The 17,199-nt window shown below is 36.1% G+C and overlaps 1 long non-coding RNA gene across 1 annotated transcript in view; it reads right to left on the bottom strand.

Annotated features, from left to right (window-relative positions):
- Nucleotides 1-14,472: 14,472 nt before the first annotated feature.
- Nucleotides 14,473-17,199, bottom strand: part of LOC108537699 (uncharacterized) — a 26,737-nt gene continuing 24,010 nt past the window's right edge. Inside the window, exon 3 of the long non-coding RNA XR_001887906.1 lies at nt 14,473-14,517. This is a non-coding gene — a long non-coding RNA (uncharacterized LOC108537699). The remainder of the gene's footprint in view (nt 14,518-17,199) is intronic.

Raw genomic sequence — 17,199 nt, 5'->3', positions numbered from 1 at the left:
TACTCCCTACATCCCAGCACAGTGCTCTTTGGCCATACTAGCTGTGGCTCAAGCAACCACAACTGCGGCTAAACCTGCAACTCTGAAAAGTGCAACAGGCCAATCTTAGGGCCATTCATGTGGTATAAAAGTCTGCAGGCAGAAAGAATGTAAAAACATTAGGCGCATTGCTTTCCCCGCCTAAATGTCAAAGGATATTGAAGGCAGCCTGGTAACCCAGGCAGAGACTGGTTACAGGGGCAGAGCCACCTCAGAGATTCACCAATAGTGCAATGTTGAATGAAGCTGGGGGAGCAGGACTGTCACCAAGACCCCAGAACTGTAAAGCTACCACTGTAGCTCTACTGAGAGAGATGAAGCATGGTCTGAGCTTAGCAAAGTCATGGGGGTGGGGCTGCCAGAGGCCTTAGTGGTACAACCCCTGCACCAGTGAGCTTAGGACAGGGAGCCAAGGAGACTGTTCTCCAACTTTAAGACAATATTATTTTCTCTGTTGAGTTTTGGACTGATTTGGGGTGTGTTAGTCCTTTCTTCTTGCCTATGTCTCCCACATGTAATAGGAATGTCTGTCCAATGCTAGTTCCCCTGGTGTATCTTGGAAATAGATAACTTGTTTAATTTCACATGCTTACAGCAAGAAGAAATCTGCCTCAAGGTGAATCATGCCATGAGTCTTACCCACATCCGATTTAGATGAAACTTTAAACTTTGGACATTTGAGTTGTTACTGAAATGAGTTAAGACTTTTGAGACAATTGGGATGGAATAACTGTATTTTGTATTGTGAGAAGGACATAAATTTGAGGAGTCAGGGTCAGAATGCTATGGCTTAAATATGGTCCTCAAAAGTTCATATGTCAGTTAATCCTCAATGAAATGTAATCCTCAATGCAACAGTGTTGGGAGGTGAAGCTTACCAAGGTGATTGGGTCATGAGAGAACTCTCCAGAAGGGATTAATGTCATAATAGTGGAAGTGGATTAGTTATTTTGAGTGTGTGCTATAAAGTGACTCCAGCCTCTGGTGCTTTTCTTTCTGTATCCTGTGCTTGCCTCTGCTTTCGACCTCTCACCATAGATGACCCCTGCCAGATGCAACAGCCATGCTGTTGAACTTCCCAGCCTCCAGAACTGTGAGAAATAAGTTTCTTTTCTTTGTAAATTACCCAGTCCCAGGTATTTTGTTACAGAAAATTGACTAAGACATCAGACATTTTAATTTTGGTAAATTTGACAAGTGAAAAGCAAGTTACTTTGTTATTTATTTATTTATGAATAAAAGTCAACTTTTTTTCATACTTTTAAAATAAATGTATTTTTATTTTATTTTATGTTTAGAGACAGGGTTTCACCATGTTGCCCAGGCTGGTCTTGAATGCCTGAGCTCAAGGGATTTGCTCATCTCGGCCTCCAAAAGTGCTAGCATTACAGGTGTGAGCCACTATGCCCAGACAAAATAATTTTTTTTTCCTGTCAATTATCTTTTTGTGCCTCCTGTCAATTTTTAAATAAATTACTGGTTCTTATTCTTATGCTGAAGAAACAAGCATTTTCAATGTCACATTTAATACAAAATTATTATTCCAATTTATCCCTTGATTATTTATTTTATTAACGTTTTTGAGTGCAAAAGTTTTCAATTTGTTAGGTATTCAAATTTACTAACTTTTCCTTTATGATTTCTAAGTTTTGTGACTTCTACACTCTGATTCAAAAATTATGTCCCATGTGTTCTTCTATGGTTAATTTTTATGTTTAAATCTTTACTAGTCTGGAATTTAACTTACTGAAGATAAGAAATGATTTTCAAAGACTTCATTATTTCCTCCAAAATGTTTTAAGAACCTACATTTAAAAAACACCTTTTTCTCAATGATTGGTTGGAGAAATATGACTCCTAAAAAATAGACATTATGCTGGTTATTGACTTGAAAGATACTCTTTTTGTCATATTTTAAAATTAGGTATTTCTGTTTTATTAAGATATTCTTTTTAAATCAAGGAACTTTTATTTTTGACCAATTTTTTTGTGTCTATGGAATCATATATATTTCTCTTCTTCCCATTAATAAGGTGATTGATTAGTATCAGCTACAAGTAGAAGCTTGTACTGGGTACAATATTCAGCCATGGCATCACCCCTGCTTCACTGAGGAATATTAATGTGCTGTTACGTTCTATCTGTTTATATTTTACTCACTGTAACATTTTTACCCAAATCTAGGATTAGTGGGGAATTATCTTTAATCTATTTTTTCATTTAATAATAATACTGTATTTTATTAAAAAGCTTGCTTTCATGAATAAATGAAGCTTGATTTCTCCCTCAGTGATCCAGAACTAATAGTTTTGGAGTTTACTGCATGTTAAAAGTTTTATAGAATTTACCTGGAAACAGTATGCATTAGCTTCCACTAGATTAGCAGTTCTCACACTTTAGTGTACCTCAGCATCACTCAACAGGCTTGGTAAATGGATTTGCTTTTTCAGGAAGTTGAGGGGTGGCATCCAAGAATTTGCAGTTTTAACAAGCTGATGCCGCTAGTCTTAGGACCACATATTAAGAACTATTGCCCTAGAATTTGTTGTAGTAGCAACACAAAAGTATCAAAAACAGAGTTTTATTTCTTTATCACAATTCATATTGGCTATGTGTCAGCTAACAAACCCTGAAACTCTTCTATGTGTGTTCTCATCCTTGGATCCAGACTGCCAAATTTTCATAGTATTGGAAAAGAAGAAGGGCAATCTTATGCTACAGCTCTTAAAGCTTCTACAAAAAAAAAATGGTGTGTTTCACTTCTGGTTTGATATTATGTACTCAAGCAAGTCACATTATGTCAATGGGATTGGAGAAGGAGAGAGAGAATTGGGGACAATAATTCAAACTACCATAAAAACCATATGAGAGGTTAACTCTTTGAGAGTTTTTATGTAATGTGGTGATTGATAGGTTTGAGATTTTCATGTCTTCTATTACTGCAAAATAATCCATTTAATCTTCTATATCAGTTTTGTTTGCACAAAATAGAGTGAAATATTTGTTCATTTATTGAATCAGTTAAAATTAAGAATGCAAGATAGAGCATTGCAGATTAAAAGATTATGAACATACTCAAACAAGGTGTTTTTTTAATTATTATTTTCTTAGTTAAATTTCAAAGGAATGTTGTCTGAAGTTCGTGTAGTGACTCTACAATTTTTTGATAGACTAGACTTAATTCCAGCACATAATTCTGCCATTCCTTGGTGTGGCTCTTGTCCTCACAGGCTAATATAGTGACTAAAGCTTCAGTTTCTGATCTGCACACCAGGCAGCAGGATGAAAAAAGAACTGTTGGGGAACAGACACCCACCAGCTGCTTTTGAGAATATCTTTAATAGAAGCAACATGACATTTCTGATGCCAGTTGTAAGGAAGGCTGGACAATAAAACTTTGTGGGTAGCTATGTATCTAGCTAAAAGTTTGGGATTCTCTTACTAAGGAGGGAAATAAAATATACTGGGCATAGCAAATATTGATCTCTCTTACATACTTCCAATTTCCCAAGTATCAGAAGTTATTTTCTACTCCCATCTACTCTCATTTAAATTTTTTCTTTAAGTTATTAATTCTAGCAAAGCACTAACTTTGGAGCTATTCATTAATTACACTCTTGTTCTATTTTATTTTCTTTTTTTTGAGACCGAGTCTCTCTCTGTCGCCTAGACTGGAGTTCAGTGGCATGATCTCAGCTCATTGCAACCTCTGCCTCCTGCGTTCAAGTGATTCTCCTGCCTCAGCCTCCCGAGTAGCTGGGACTACAGGCATGCACCGCCATGCCCGGCTAATTTTTATGTTTTTAGTAGAGACGAGGTTTTGCCATGTTGCCCAGGCTGGCTCAAAGTCCTGGGCTCAAGTGATCCACCCGCCTCAGCCTCCCAAAGTGTTGGCATTAGAGGCATGAGCCAGTGAGACTGGCCTTGTTCTATTTTCTAATTTATTTATTTCTGACTTTATTAATATTATTTTCTTTCTATAAGTGTTTTAGTTGAGAGTTTTTTCATATTTTTGTGTTAAGTGCCCTAATTCATTAATTGTCATTCTTTTAAATTTAATAATATAAGAATTTGAGTTTATAAATTTTTCTCTGATCACTGAATTAACTGTATGCCTTATAAAAATATGTAAAGATTTAATAATCATCATTTCCCAGATAAGAATTCTTAGATGCTTTCCCTCTTTAACCAGAAAAGTTTTAAATTAATTAAAACAAATTTTATTAATTAAAACAAATGTGTATGTTTTTAAAATATGATTATTATTTTATTTATGACCTAATACATCATCTTTTTAAAAAATGTTATACAGGGACTTGAATAACTTTATACTATCGCTTGGGGGGCAATATTATAAGCATATCAATTGGAACCAACTTTTAATTTATGTTATTTGTACTTTATACATACCGACTTATAAATGTATCTTGCATGTTCCTACTTATATATGTATCTTGTGTATCCCTACTTATTTATGATGTGATTAGTTGCTTTCAATTACTTTGTGTTTTTAAAACTTTATTTATGAATTATACTAGTTCAATATTCTTCTCCATTTTATGTCTCATCGTATTTCCTTTTAATCTCTCTATCATTTATTTGTTACAGATGACATGTTTTCTTTTTATTTTTGCTTCCAGAAGGCATGTTTCCTGTAGTTTCTTTTATTTCATGGAGAAGCATTTGTCTCCAGTATTAACCTAGGCAATGACATAATTCTGGCTGCATTCTGCCTTTTGAATCCCATATTTTTGCCCTTCCTTCTCCTGCAATATCTTTGCTGGTAACCCAATCATTTTTTTTTAAAGGTACAAAAAGCTATATATTTATTAATATATGACATTCAATTTATAAAGTATTCTATTTATAAATATTGCACATTTTAATAATCACTTCAAATGAGCATTTCAATACTTGATTCCATTTACAAAATTTGTTAGTCACCTTTAAAATCCTTTTTTTTTTTAAATCAATTCATCACTTATATCATGTATAACTCCCCATTGCAATCCTCCCCCTCCCTCCCATGATAGGCCCTGGGTGTGATGTTCCCCTTCCCCGAGTCCATGATCTCATTGTTCAGTTCCCACCTATAAGTGAGAATATGCGGGGTGTTTGGTTTTCTCCTCTTGTGAAGTTTGCTAAGAATGATGGTTTCCAGCTGCATCCATGGTCCTACAAGGACGCAAAACTCATCCTTTTTTATGGCTGCATAGGTATTCATGGTGGTATATGTGCCACATTTTCTTAATCCAGTCTGTCACAGATGGACATTTGGGTTGGATTCCAATCTTTGCTATTGTGAATAGTGCCTGCAATAAACATACATGTGCATGTGTCTTGTAGTAGAATAATTTATAATCCTTTGGGTATATACCAGTAGTGGATGGCTGGGTCATATGGTAGTACATCTAGTTCTAGATGCTTGAGGAATTGCCATACTGTTTTCCATAATGGTTGAACAGTTACAACCCCAACCAACAGTGTAAAGTGTTCCATTTCTCCCCATCCTCGTCCAACAACTGTTGTTTCCTGATTTTTTAATGATTGCCATTTCTAGCTGGTGGAGATGGTATCTCTTGTGGTTTGATTTGCATTTCTCTGATGGGCGGAGTGATGATGAGCCATTTTTTCATGTTCCTGTTTGGCTGTATGAATGTCCCTTCTTTTGAGAAATGTCTGTTCATATCCTTTGCCCACTTTTTGATGGGGTTTTGTTTTTTTCTTTGTATATTTGTTTGAGTTCTTTGTAGATTCTGGATATTAGCCCTTGTCAGATGAGTAGATTGCAAAATTTTTCACCATTCTTGTAGTTGCCCTGTTCACTTCTGATGGTAGTTTCTTTTGCTGTGCAGAAAGCTCTTTAGTTTTAATTAGATCCCCATTTCTCAATTTTGGCCTTTTGCCCATGCCATTGCTTTTGGTGTTTTAGACATGAAATCCTTGCCCATGCCTATGTCCTGAATGACTACCTAGATTGTTCTTCTAGGGTTTTTAGGTATTAGGTCTAACATTAAGTCTCATAATCCATCTTGAATTAATCTTAATATAAGGAGTAAGGAAAGATCCAGTTTCCAGCTTTCAAAAAACTTATGGCTAGCCAATTTTCCCCAGCACCATTCTATTAAATAGGGAATCCTTTCCACATTTTCTTGTTTCGCTCAGGTTTGTCAAGATCAGATGGCTGTAGATGTGTGGTATTATTTCGAGTGACTCTGTTCTTTCCATTGGTCTATAGCCTGTTTTGGTACCAGTACCATGCTGTTTTTGGTTACTGTAGCCTTGTAGTATAGTTTGAAGTCAGTACGGGGGTGACGCCTCCAGCTTTGTCCTTTTGACTTAGGATTGTCCTTGTGAATGCGGGCTCTTTTTTGGTTCCATATGAAGCTTAAAAGCAGTTTTTTTCCAATTCTGTGAAGAAACTCATTGGTAGCTTGATGGGATGGCATTGAAAATCTATAAATAATGGGCAGATGGCCATTTTCACGATATTGATCTTCCTATCCATGAGCATGGATGGTTCTTCCATTTGTTTGTGTCCCTTTGATTTCACTGAGCAGTGGTTTGTAAGTTCTCCTTGAAGAGGTCCTTTACATCACTGTAAGTGTTCCTAGGTATTTTTATTCATCTTGAAAGCAATTGTGAATGGAAGTTCATTCCTGATTTGGCTCTCTGCTTGTCGTTAACTGGTGTAGAAGAATGCTTGTGAAGTTTTGCAACATTAATTTTGTAACCTGAGACCTTTGCTGAAGTTGCTTATCAGCTTAAGGAGATTTTGGCTGAGACGATGGGGTTTTCTAAATATACAATCATGTCATCTGCAACAGGGAAGTCAATTGACTTCTTCTTTTCCTAACTGAATACTTGATTTTCTTTCTCTTGCCTGATTGCCCTAGCCAGAACTTCCAACACTATGATGTTAATCGAGTGGTGAGAGAGGGGCATCCCTGTCTTGTACCAGTTTTCAAAGGGATTTTCCAGTTTTTGCCCATTCCAGTATGATATTACTGTGGGTTTGTCATGAATATGCTCTTATTATTTTGAGGTACGTTCACCATGAATACCAATTATTGAGCGTTTTTTAGCAATGAAGGGCTGTTGAATTTTGTCCAAAAGCCTTTTCGCAGCTATTGAGATACATCTCCGTGGTTCTGACCTTGGTCTGGTTATATGCCTGATTATGTTTATTGTTTGCGAATGCTGGAACCAGCTTTGCATCCCAGGGAATGAAGCCCACTGATCATGGTGGATAAGATTTTGATGTCTGCTGAATCCGGGTTTGCCAGTATTGTATTGAAGGATTTTTGCCATTGAATGTTCATCAGGATATTGGTTCTAAATTCTCTTTTTTTGGTTGTGTCTCTGCCAGACTTTGGTATCAGGATATGTTGCCTCATAAAATGGTTAGGGAGGATTCCTCTTTTCTATGATTGGATATATTTTCAGAAGGAATGGTACCAGCTCCTCCCTTGTAACCTCTGGTAGAATTCAGCTGTGAATCCATCTGGTCCTGGCCTTTTTTTGGTGGGTAGCATTAATGTGCCTCAATTTCAAGCCTGCTATTGGTCTATTCAGGATTCAATTTTCTTCCTGTTTAGTCTGGGAGAGTAAGTTGTCCAGGAAATTATCCATTTCTTCTACTTTTCTAGTTGATTTGGCGTAGAGGTTGTTTATAGTATTCTCTGATGGTCCAATTATTTTTTAATGAGGAAAGTTTTTTCTGGTATAGCTTTTTCAACATCAGGGTGTTGAATAGGGGTTGAGTGACTGAGCTGCACAAGAAGTTAACTTGAGTAGCAAGCAGATTCAGTTTGTAGCCTTCAAAAATGTTAAGACTATATTGTGCCCAAGGTTACAAATTTCTTTCACTGAGGAGAGAGCTATAGAACTCACAATAAAGCTGCTTTTAATACGAAAGTGTGCATTGAGTTTGCGTGTGTATGTTTGGGCGTCTTGATTGAGCCATTACTTATCCTTCTAATGGATCAAGATCAGTAGTTTTGGGGTTGTTTTTCGTCACTTTCTGTTTCTTCTAGCACTTGTAGTGGTTCTTTGCTCTATGGCACTTGTGTGCTACTTTTCTCAGCCCCAATTTTCTGATCATTCTGTCTTGTCCACCAGGGCTTAGGGAGCCTCTTAATTCTATCCCTTATATCTAAACATTACTGTTCTAAGCATAGATTTGCAAGTTTGTCTTCACAGGATGTGCTTCTAAATTTGGAAAACTATTCCTTCTGTAGAAAAACTAGAGAGAGAGCTATCCACTCAGTGCTGTCTGTATCTAGTTCAATTACTAATGCATTTTCTTCCTATATTGTTGTTTGGGGTTATAGGTGATTCCTCCTTTCCTTAGAGATTGATTTACATGATTACATTTTGTTTCTCAATATCTTATAATTGGGATTGGCTTCAGAGGGAAGGGTGATTGAATTACAGATCATTTTACCAGTTATCTTAGACTGGAAGCCCTGAATATTCTTTTCCTAACTCGGAACTACTACACTGAGAGTAAAAATGGAGGATTCATGTTTCCCTGACAGTGGGCATACTATTCATATACAGATAGATAAATAGATAGTTAGATAGATAGATCACAGAGTAAATTTTAAATAGGGATATGGCATGTTTGAGTTTGAAGACAAATCTTGGCCTAATTTGGCAACAAAACAGTTCAACAAGGAGAATAAACTTTTCTTCATGCAAGGAATTTCAGTACAATTGAAAATATGGGATATAATGTGTATTGTACTTGAATATCTCCAAATACCTCCAAATATCATTAGCAACTCAGCTAATCTTACATAAAATCTTGTGGTCAAAATTTCACAGGCACTTAGTGCTTCAGATAAATTCAATTAAGGATAAACAAATGCCTTAAACTACATTTCCATTTCATTTAAATATTTCTGATTCCTTAGACAAGTCACCTGATTTTGTTTTTACAGTGATATTATTTTATGATTTGTGATAGCAGGTCTTGCCGGAGGTGAAAATAAATCACCATTTTATCTGAGTATATACAGACCATATACAAGCTTTGCCCCATTATCATTATTGAGAATTAAAGATTTAAAAGCCATGACTATGTTACAGGTTATATGCCTATGTTTCTGAACTTAATGTGACCTACATAGATGGATATATATGATAACACATAATTATGATGATCAACATCATTAGAAGAAAAGCTAATAGAAGTGCTGGCTATTTTATCTTTAGTAACTGTTTTCCGATTTTAAATGAAAAAAGATCTTGCTTTGACTAAATTATTAATGTTGTGATAATCTGTCATTAGAATCAATAACTGCTTTATTATGCATAGCGCATATAGTGCTAAAATGGACCCTCTCTCAAATAAATTCAGTGCCTTGTCACAATACAATATGATTTTACAATATTGTTAATGTGCAGAAAGCATTCAAATATAAAATATTGGCATGTTGAAGATTTATGACAAATGTGAGGAGAGGATGAATCTAGGTTAAGCTTTCATGTCACTTGACTGAGGTCAAGAAAATCAATACTATTCACAATGTATCTTTCACCCACAGTCATAAATGAAAAACCTTCTGTACATAGAGAGACTTTTTATTTATCTTTTAGTCTCAGTGGTAGAAATATTCTAAAATGGGTGTTAGAAGAAAAAATAAAATTAATTGGCAATAAGAAGAATGAATCATATTTTTGGAATGTTCTGTGACTCAAGATCAGGTAACTGAACATGTTTCCCTATTTTGATCTTTGCTTTTTCTCTGCAGATGTGTTTAACATTCGTGAATTCTAAGAATTACTATGGTGTAGGTAATAGTCACAATTCTCCACTTTAGCTCTTATGAATTGTATAACATTGTGAAATGGACAGTAACTGCATTTCAATTTATTTCATTAACTTATTATTTCCTATTTTTTCTGATGCAACATGGTTTTTAATCATTAGAATCAATAACTGCTTACAGTGACATTAGTCATATACTGACCACAATATATGTGGTTGATTTCTCTAATCCTTTTCAACTCTAACAATTATTGTAGACCCAATGTTGGTATCCTATTTCCCTTACTAGTGAGTGGTTTAGGCATGAACAAGTCACCAGTGCTGACCAATGATATTCAATGGGAAGACTTTAAGGGGCTTCTGGAAAAGGACTCTTCCTTGTTAAAAATAAAACTCAGAAGAAATAACATCATTTTATTCAGTGATTTAGGAACTGCTGCGGTCATCTATGCAGCCTTGAGGGAAGTCAGCCTTGTTGAGATGCAGAACTGAGAAATGAAAAACCTGATTCCTTCAAGAAATTGTCTTCAGACAAGCCTGGAGATTACCTTAGCTTTCAGTAACTTTTATTTAAGATAAATACCCTTATTTCAAGCCAGCTTGAAATGGAGTTCTATGTTGCAGCCAAAAAGTATCCTAACTGATACTATCCATCATCATTAGAAATTAATTGAAGATTAATCATTTTTCATATTTTCATATTCTTCTCTGATGTGAAGAGACCACAGTATGCAACTGCCTTATCAATAAAGATTAAGATGGCTAATGAGCCTGATCACAAAAAACTGACTCTATTTTAGTTCAGATGAATGATAGTAGTCCTAATGTATGGCTTCTACCTGTAGTTAACTGTTTCTATTAAGCCTGTTTTTAATCTCTGACAGGTTTTCACATATTTAGATAATTTTAAATAATTATTTCTATTTATTGATTTGTTCTCGGCAGTAATAGTTCTATTTATATATGTGCTTTTAATGAATATTTACTCAGTGCATAGTGTGTGAGAAAGGTGGACACATAAAATTGTGGCAAGTACAGTGAGAGGGATTATGCACAAAATATTCTGGGAACATGAAAGACATACTACCTAATCTGGCCTGGAGGAAGTGGAAATACCAGAGAAGGTTTTCTGGAAGAAGCGATGCCTGAGCTAAATGTTGAGCAATTATTAGAGCTAGCCAAATACAATATAAAGGTAATGTAAGGATATAGGCAAAAAGAACAGTAAAAATAGCAAGGCATATGTGTTAGAATTATGAGTCCAGGGAGTGCGACAAGAAGTGACAACAGAAGAGCCTGAAGGTAACAGCACAATATAGTGGCTAAGAACAAGGACTTCGGTGTCACAGGGTTCTGAAGGGTTCTGAATTTCAACCACTCATTGAATTAATAATTACCAAGTTCCAATTATGTCTCTGGCTCTGTGTTAGACATTAGTGATATGACAGCAATCTTTGTTTTCATGTTGCATCCATTCTAGAGGACAAGAGTGACAAAAAAAGTAAAACAGAGGCATAAAAAAGTAAGTTGTAATGTGAGTTACGAAGGAAAGAAAGGGCTGAGATATGAATGAACCATAAACACCTGTTTTAGATAGGGTGGTCAGAGTGGACCTCTCTGAGAAAGTGACAGGCTGAATGTAATTGTTGACAAGGACCCAGCTTTGAAAGGTGTGAGGAAAAAGCTTTGCAGCCTCCTCCCCCAAAGAATACCCACCCAGTCATAACCACTTGTCTCACCACAAAACTATTAAATAAAATCATATTCCAATTATTTATAATTGTTTTCTTGCTGTTTAAAATAATTGTATCACCCAAGTATGTACTCCTAAACACTATAATTTAATTTTGTCCATTTTTTTCTTAAGTATGTAACTTTGAACTGTCTTTTAATGTATAGTCTCACTCTGAATTCATTGCTTTTTTTCTTACAATTTAGCTATGGAAGAATCTTGGCCATTAAAAATATAAAGTTATCCACCAAATGAAAAAAAGAAATAATCTTCATCAGGCTTCTTTAAGATAACTCTTTGTGGCTGGGCCAAGGGTAAAAGAAGAAATCAAAACATAAATTAAAAATTATTTGGAACTGAATTAATATAAATGAATAAATATAAAAAACACAAAATGTCAGGCTGGGCATGGTGGCTCCCGCCTGTAATGCCAGCACTTTGGGACGCCGAGGCACGCAGGTCAAGAGATGGAGACCATCCTGGACAACATGGTGAAAAGCTGTCTCTACTAAAAATGCAAAAATTGGTGGCGGGCGCCTGTAGTCCCAGCTACTCAGAAGGCTGAGGCAGGAGAATTACTTGAACCTGGGAGGCAGAGGTTTCAGTGAGCCGAGATGGTGCCATTGAACGCCTGCCTGGGCAACAAGAGGGAAATGGGAAACTCCCTCTCAAAGGGAAAAAAAAAAAAAAAAAGTCAGCATTTGTAGGATGGTGCTTTTTTATAAGGGAGGAATTTAAACTGTATAGTGGATCCTGAAGCAGCAGTTAGGTGGAAATTTACAGCCGTAAATGTTCATGTTACCAAGAAAACTTTTCATATCAACAACCCCAGTTTTCATCTTAAGAAACAAAAAGACTAAATTAATCCGAACATAAACAGAAGAAAGAAAATTATAAAGATTAGTGTAGGAATCAATGGAATAGAAAACAAAAAACAATAAAGTTAAACCAAAAGCTGGTTAACTGAGAAAATCAACACAATTGATAAATTACTCCCCAGATTGGTCAAGGGACAGGATGAAGGAGAGAAGATACTACCTACCAATATCCAGAATGAGAGACATGATATATCCTGGATACTTAAAAACTATTAATTACTTAATTTAATTTTTCTTACTTTTCTATTCTCCAACCCTCTATATCTGTTCTCATATTTTATCTCCTTTGAACTGTTTGCAAATTATTTTTCATTTCTGACATTTTAATTTTCATGTTAAAATCTAATTTCAATAAACTCAGATTTTTTTTCACTGTCTTTCCATTTTCTCCTTGAGTCTTGTTTCTGTGCATTGATCATTTGCTTTATACAGAAAATGCCTCTTTTCTGTTTCCTCTATACTTCCTCATTTGTAGTTTGCTTCCTGCAAATATAGCTTCAAGGGTGCTTCTTTCTTCAGAACCTCTCCTCTGCTTCTCAAGATTGTGTGACCAATCTAGTTGAAAAAAAAGTTCCACCATCACCATCAGCCTACAAAAACATTTCCACTGATTTAAATAAATGAAGGTTGTTTTTGCACCACAAAGGGCTAATTACTTTGAACACTTCAGCTTGTGTCTTTGTCTAAATTCTACAGCCAGGGGCATCCTGCTTCAACATGACCGCTAACCTGTATTTGACTTTCATTTTATTTCATAACTTTTTCTCATATCTTATGGTTTGAGGTCACTTGGATCGTATAACTACTGAAAATGGAATTCAGGTTTTGTTTTTCCTTCTCGTTTGTTACTTTTGGGCAATTTTCAAGAAAACTACCATTTCGAAATTGGATATTTATTATGTTTTAAATTATGATTATAAAAACTGTATAGAGCACACCAATCTTATTAGAAAGGCATAGTTTGTTTATTTTGAAAGAATTAGTGTGGTTTAATCACGAATAATTTAGAGACATAAAACCTTAAAAGCTAATTGGCATTTCAAAAAATTTTTGGTGACACATTGATATATCGCATTAGTAAATACAATTAATATAAATAGTTCTGAGAGATAATTTTATTGTCATATCATTTATTTCAGTATGTAATATTAAACTGAAATATGTACCATCCTATCAGAAAATGAACATATGGAAAAATACCTACAATACGGAATCTATTTTATTGTAAAATTAGACTGTCTTGACTCTAAACACAACCTAAAGAGAAGAAAAAATAAACAGAGTACTAATTAGAGAAATATGAAATCTCACACATCAAGCTGCAGTCTAGAAAACAAATAAAAATTTTATAACTAAAATATTTACCAGTTACAAGTTTGTTTTGACACTCCTTGCTTGGGAATATTGGGGTAAATCCATGGGTTTCTGGCTCGGTGAAAGAAAGCAGAGAATGAATATCAGCCTTTAGCATTTTCTTTTATTTTTTCACTTCCATCTCAGCTAAAATCATCAAACCAAGCACATACACCTGTGAGCTCCAGGCACTCCATTATCACACTTCTTTTAATCATTTTAATGCACTGCCAGTCTTTTCTGTTTCAGCTCTAATTCAAAAGTGCTTTAAACTTCAAGTAGTTTCCAAGATTATTTTTGAAATAAAGGAACTCTTTTTTCATAAAATATTGAAAGTTTTGTGGTAAAGAATAAGTTTCTAAAGTTTTACAAATATAATATAGGAATATTAGAAAGTCACATCAGTGTACAATCATTATAATAAAGCCCCTCTGGTAGCATGCTCAAGCAGACTTTCTTAAGACTAATTTTAAAAATATTTTAATTTTGAATAAATAATGCAGCACAAGACACAAAATTTAAAAAGAAACAAAAAAGAACTAGTTCAACTCAGCCTCCCAGCCATTTTGGTTTCCTACTAGAAGACAACTCACCATCTCCAATGTCTCACAGAGCTTCCAGAGGTGAGCTATGTATAGAAACCACATACACACACTGGCACGCACACACACACTCTCTCTCTCTCTCTCTCTCTCACACACACACACACACACACACACACACACACACACACACACACACTTCTATTTAAAGACAACAGTATTATTTTGGCTATATACCTATATCCAGTAATGAGATTGCTGCGTCGAATGGTAGTTCTAAGTTCTTTGAAAAATCTCCAAACTGCTTTCCACAATGACTGAACTAATTTACACTCCAACCAACAGTCTGTAAGCATTCCCTTTTCTCTGCAGCCTCGCCAACACCTGTTTTTTTGTTTTGTTTTGTTTGTTTTTTCACTTTTTAATAATAGCCATTCTGACTGGTTTTAATTTGTATTTCTCTGATAATTAGTGATGATGAGCATTTATTCGTATGTTTGTTGGCTACTTGTGTGTCTTCTTTTGAGAAGCATCTGTTCATGTATTTTGCCCAATTTTTATGGGGTTCTTTGCTTTTTGTTTGTTCTGTTACTTAATTCCTTACAGATTTTGGTTATAGACCTTTGTCAGGTACAGAATTTGTGAATATTTTCTTCTATTGTGAAGGTAGTCTGATTCTCTGTTGATAGTTCTTTTTGATATATAGAAGTTCTTTCGTTTAATTAGGTCTCACTTGTCTATTTTTGGTTTTGTTGCAATTGCCAAAAGTTTTGCCAAGGCCAATGATTTCCAAGGTTTTCTTCTGGCATTTTTACAGTTTGAGGTCTTACATTCAAATCTTTAATCAATTTTGAATTAATGTCTGTATATGATAAAAGGTAGATGTTGAGTTTTATTCTTCTACATATGGTTAACCAGCTATCCCAGCACCTTTATTGAATAGGGAGTCCTTTCCCTGTTGCTTATTTTGTCAATTTTGTTAGAGATTAGATGGTTGTAGGTGTGCAGCTTTATTTTTGGGTTCTCTGTTATATTCCATTGCTCTGTGTGTCTGTTTTTGTACCAGTATCAAGCTGTTTTGATTATTGTAGCCTTGTAGTATAGTTTGAAGTCAGGTAATGTAATGCTCATTGCTTTATTCTTTTTTCTCAGAATTGCCTTGGATATTTGGGCTCTTTTTTTGGTTCCACATGAATATTAGCATAGCTTTTTTCAAATTCTGGGAAAAATATCATTGGTAGTTTGATAGGAATAGCGTTAAATCTGTAGATTGCTTTGGACATGATATAGTTTGGCTGTGTCCCCACCCAAATCTCATCTTATATTTCTACATGTTGTGGGAGGGAACTGGTGGGAGGTAACTGACTCATGGGGTCAAGTCTTTCCCATGCTGTGCTCGTGATAGTGAATAAGTCTCATGAGATCTGATGTTTTTAAAAAGAGGAGTTCTGTACAAGTCTCTCTCTTTTTACCTGCTGCCATTCATGTAAGATGTGGCTTGCTCCTCCTTGCCTCCCACCATGATTGTGAGGCTTCCCCAGTAACATGGAACTGTAAGTCCAATTAAATCTCTTTCTTTTGTAAATTGCCCAGTCTCAGATATGTCTTTATCAGCAGCCTGAAAACAGATTAATACAGTAAATTGGTACCAGTAGAGTTGGGCACTGCTGAAAAGATACCTGAAAATGTGGAAGCGACTTTGGAACTGGATAACAGACAGAGGTTGGAACAGTTTGGAGGGCTCAGAAGCAGACAGGAAAATGTAGGAAAGTTTGGAATTTCCTAGAGACTTGTTGAATGGCTTTGACAAAATGCTGATAGTGATATGAACAATAAGGTCCAGGCTGAGGTGGTCTCAGATGATTTTGGGTATCTAGCAGGAGCTATTTCTAGGCAGCAAAGCATTCAAGAGGTGACTTGGGTGCTGTTAAAAGCATTCAATTTTATATGGGAAGCAGAGTATTAAAATTTGGGAAATGTGCAGCCTGACAATGAGATAGAAAAGAAAATTCCATTTTCTGAGGAGAAATACAAGCTGGCTGCAGAAATTTGCATAAGTAACTAGGAACCAAATGTTACTCCCCAAGACAATGGGGAAAATGTCTCCAGAGTATGTCAGAGGTCCTCACAGCAGCCCCTCCCATCACAGGCCCAGAGGTCTAGGAAAAAAAGTGGTTTCATGGGCCAGGCCCAGCATCCCTGTGCTGTGTGCAGTCTAGGGACTTGGTGTCCTGTGTCCCAACTGCTCCAGCCATGGCTGAAAGGGGCCAATGTAGGGGTTGGGCCATGGTTTTAGAGGGTGCAAGCCTCAAGCCCTGGCAGCTTCCACATGGTATTGAGCCTGCCAGTGCAGAGAAGTCAAGAATTGGGTTTTACGAACCTCCACCCAGATTTCTGAGGATGTATGGAAATGGTTGAATGTCCAGGCAAATGTTTGCTGCAGGGACAGAGTTCTTATGGAGAACTTCTGCCAGAGCATTGCAGAAGGGAAATGCAGGGTCAGAGACTCCACATGGAATCCCTACTGAGCACCACCTAGTTCAACTGTGAGAAGAAGGCCACCATCTTCCAGACCCCAGAATGGTAGATCCACTGACAGCTTGCACTGTGCACCTGGAAAAACTGCAGACACTCAACACCAGCCCATTAAGGCAGCCGGGAGGGAAGCTGTACCCTGCAAAGCCACAGGAGCAGAGTTGCCCAAGACTATGGGAACCTACCTCTTGTATCAGTGTGATCTGGATTTGAGACATGGAGTCAAAGGAGATCATTTTAGAGCTTTGAGATTTGACTGCCCTGCTGGATTTTGGACTTGCATGGTGCCTCTTTGTTTTGGCCAATTTTTCTCATTTGGCATGGCTGTATTTACCCTACGTCTAT

This window comes from Rhinopithecus bieti, unplaced genomic scaffold (assembly GCF_001698545.2).
Source record: "Rhinopithecus bieti isolate Rb0 unplaced genomic scaffold, ASM169854v2 scaffold_14215, whole genome shotgun sequence".
In the NCBI taxonomy this organism is placed as follows: domain Eukaryota; kingdom Metazoa; phylum Chordata; class Mammalia; order Primates; family Cercopithecidae; genus Rhinopithecus; species Rhinopithecus bieti.
The sequence above is the reverse complement of the archived record's forward strand: the minus strand, read 5'-3'. Positions and strand labels throughout refer to the sequence as shown.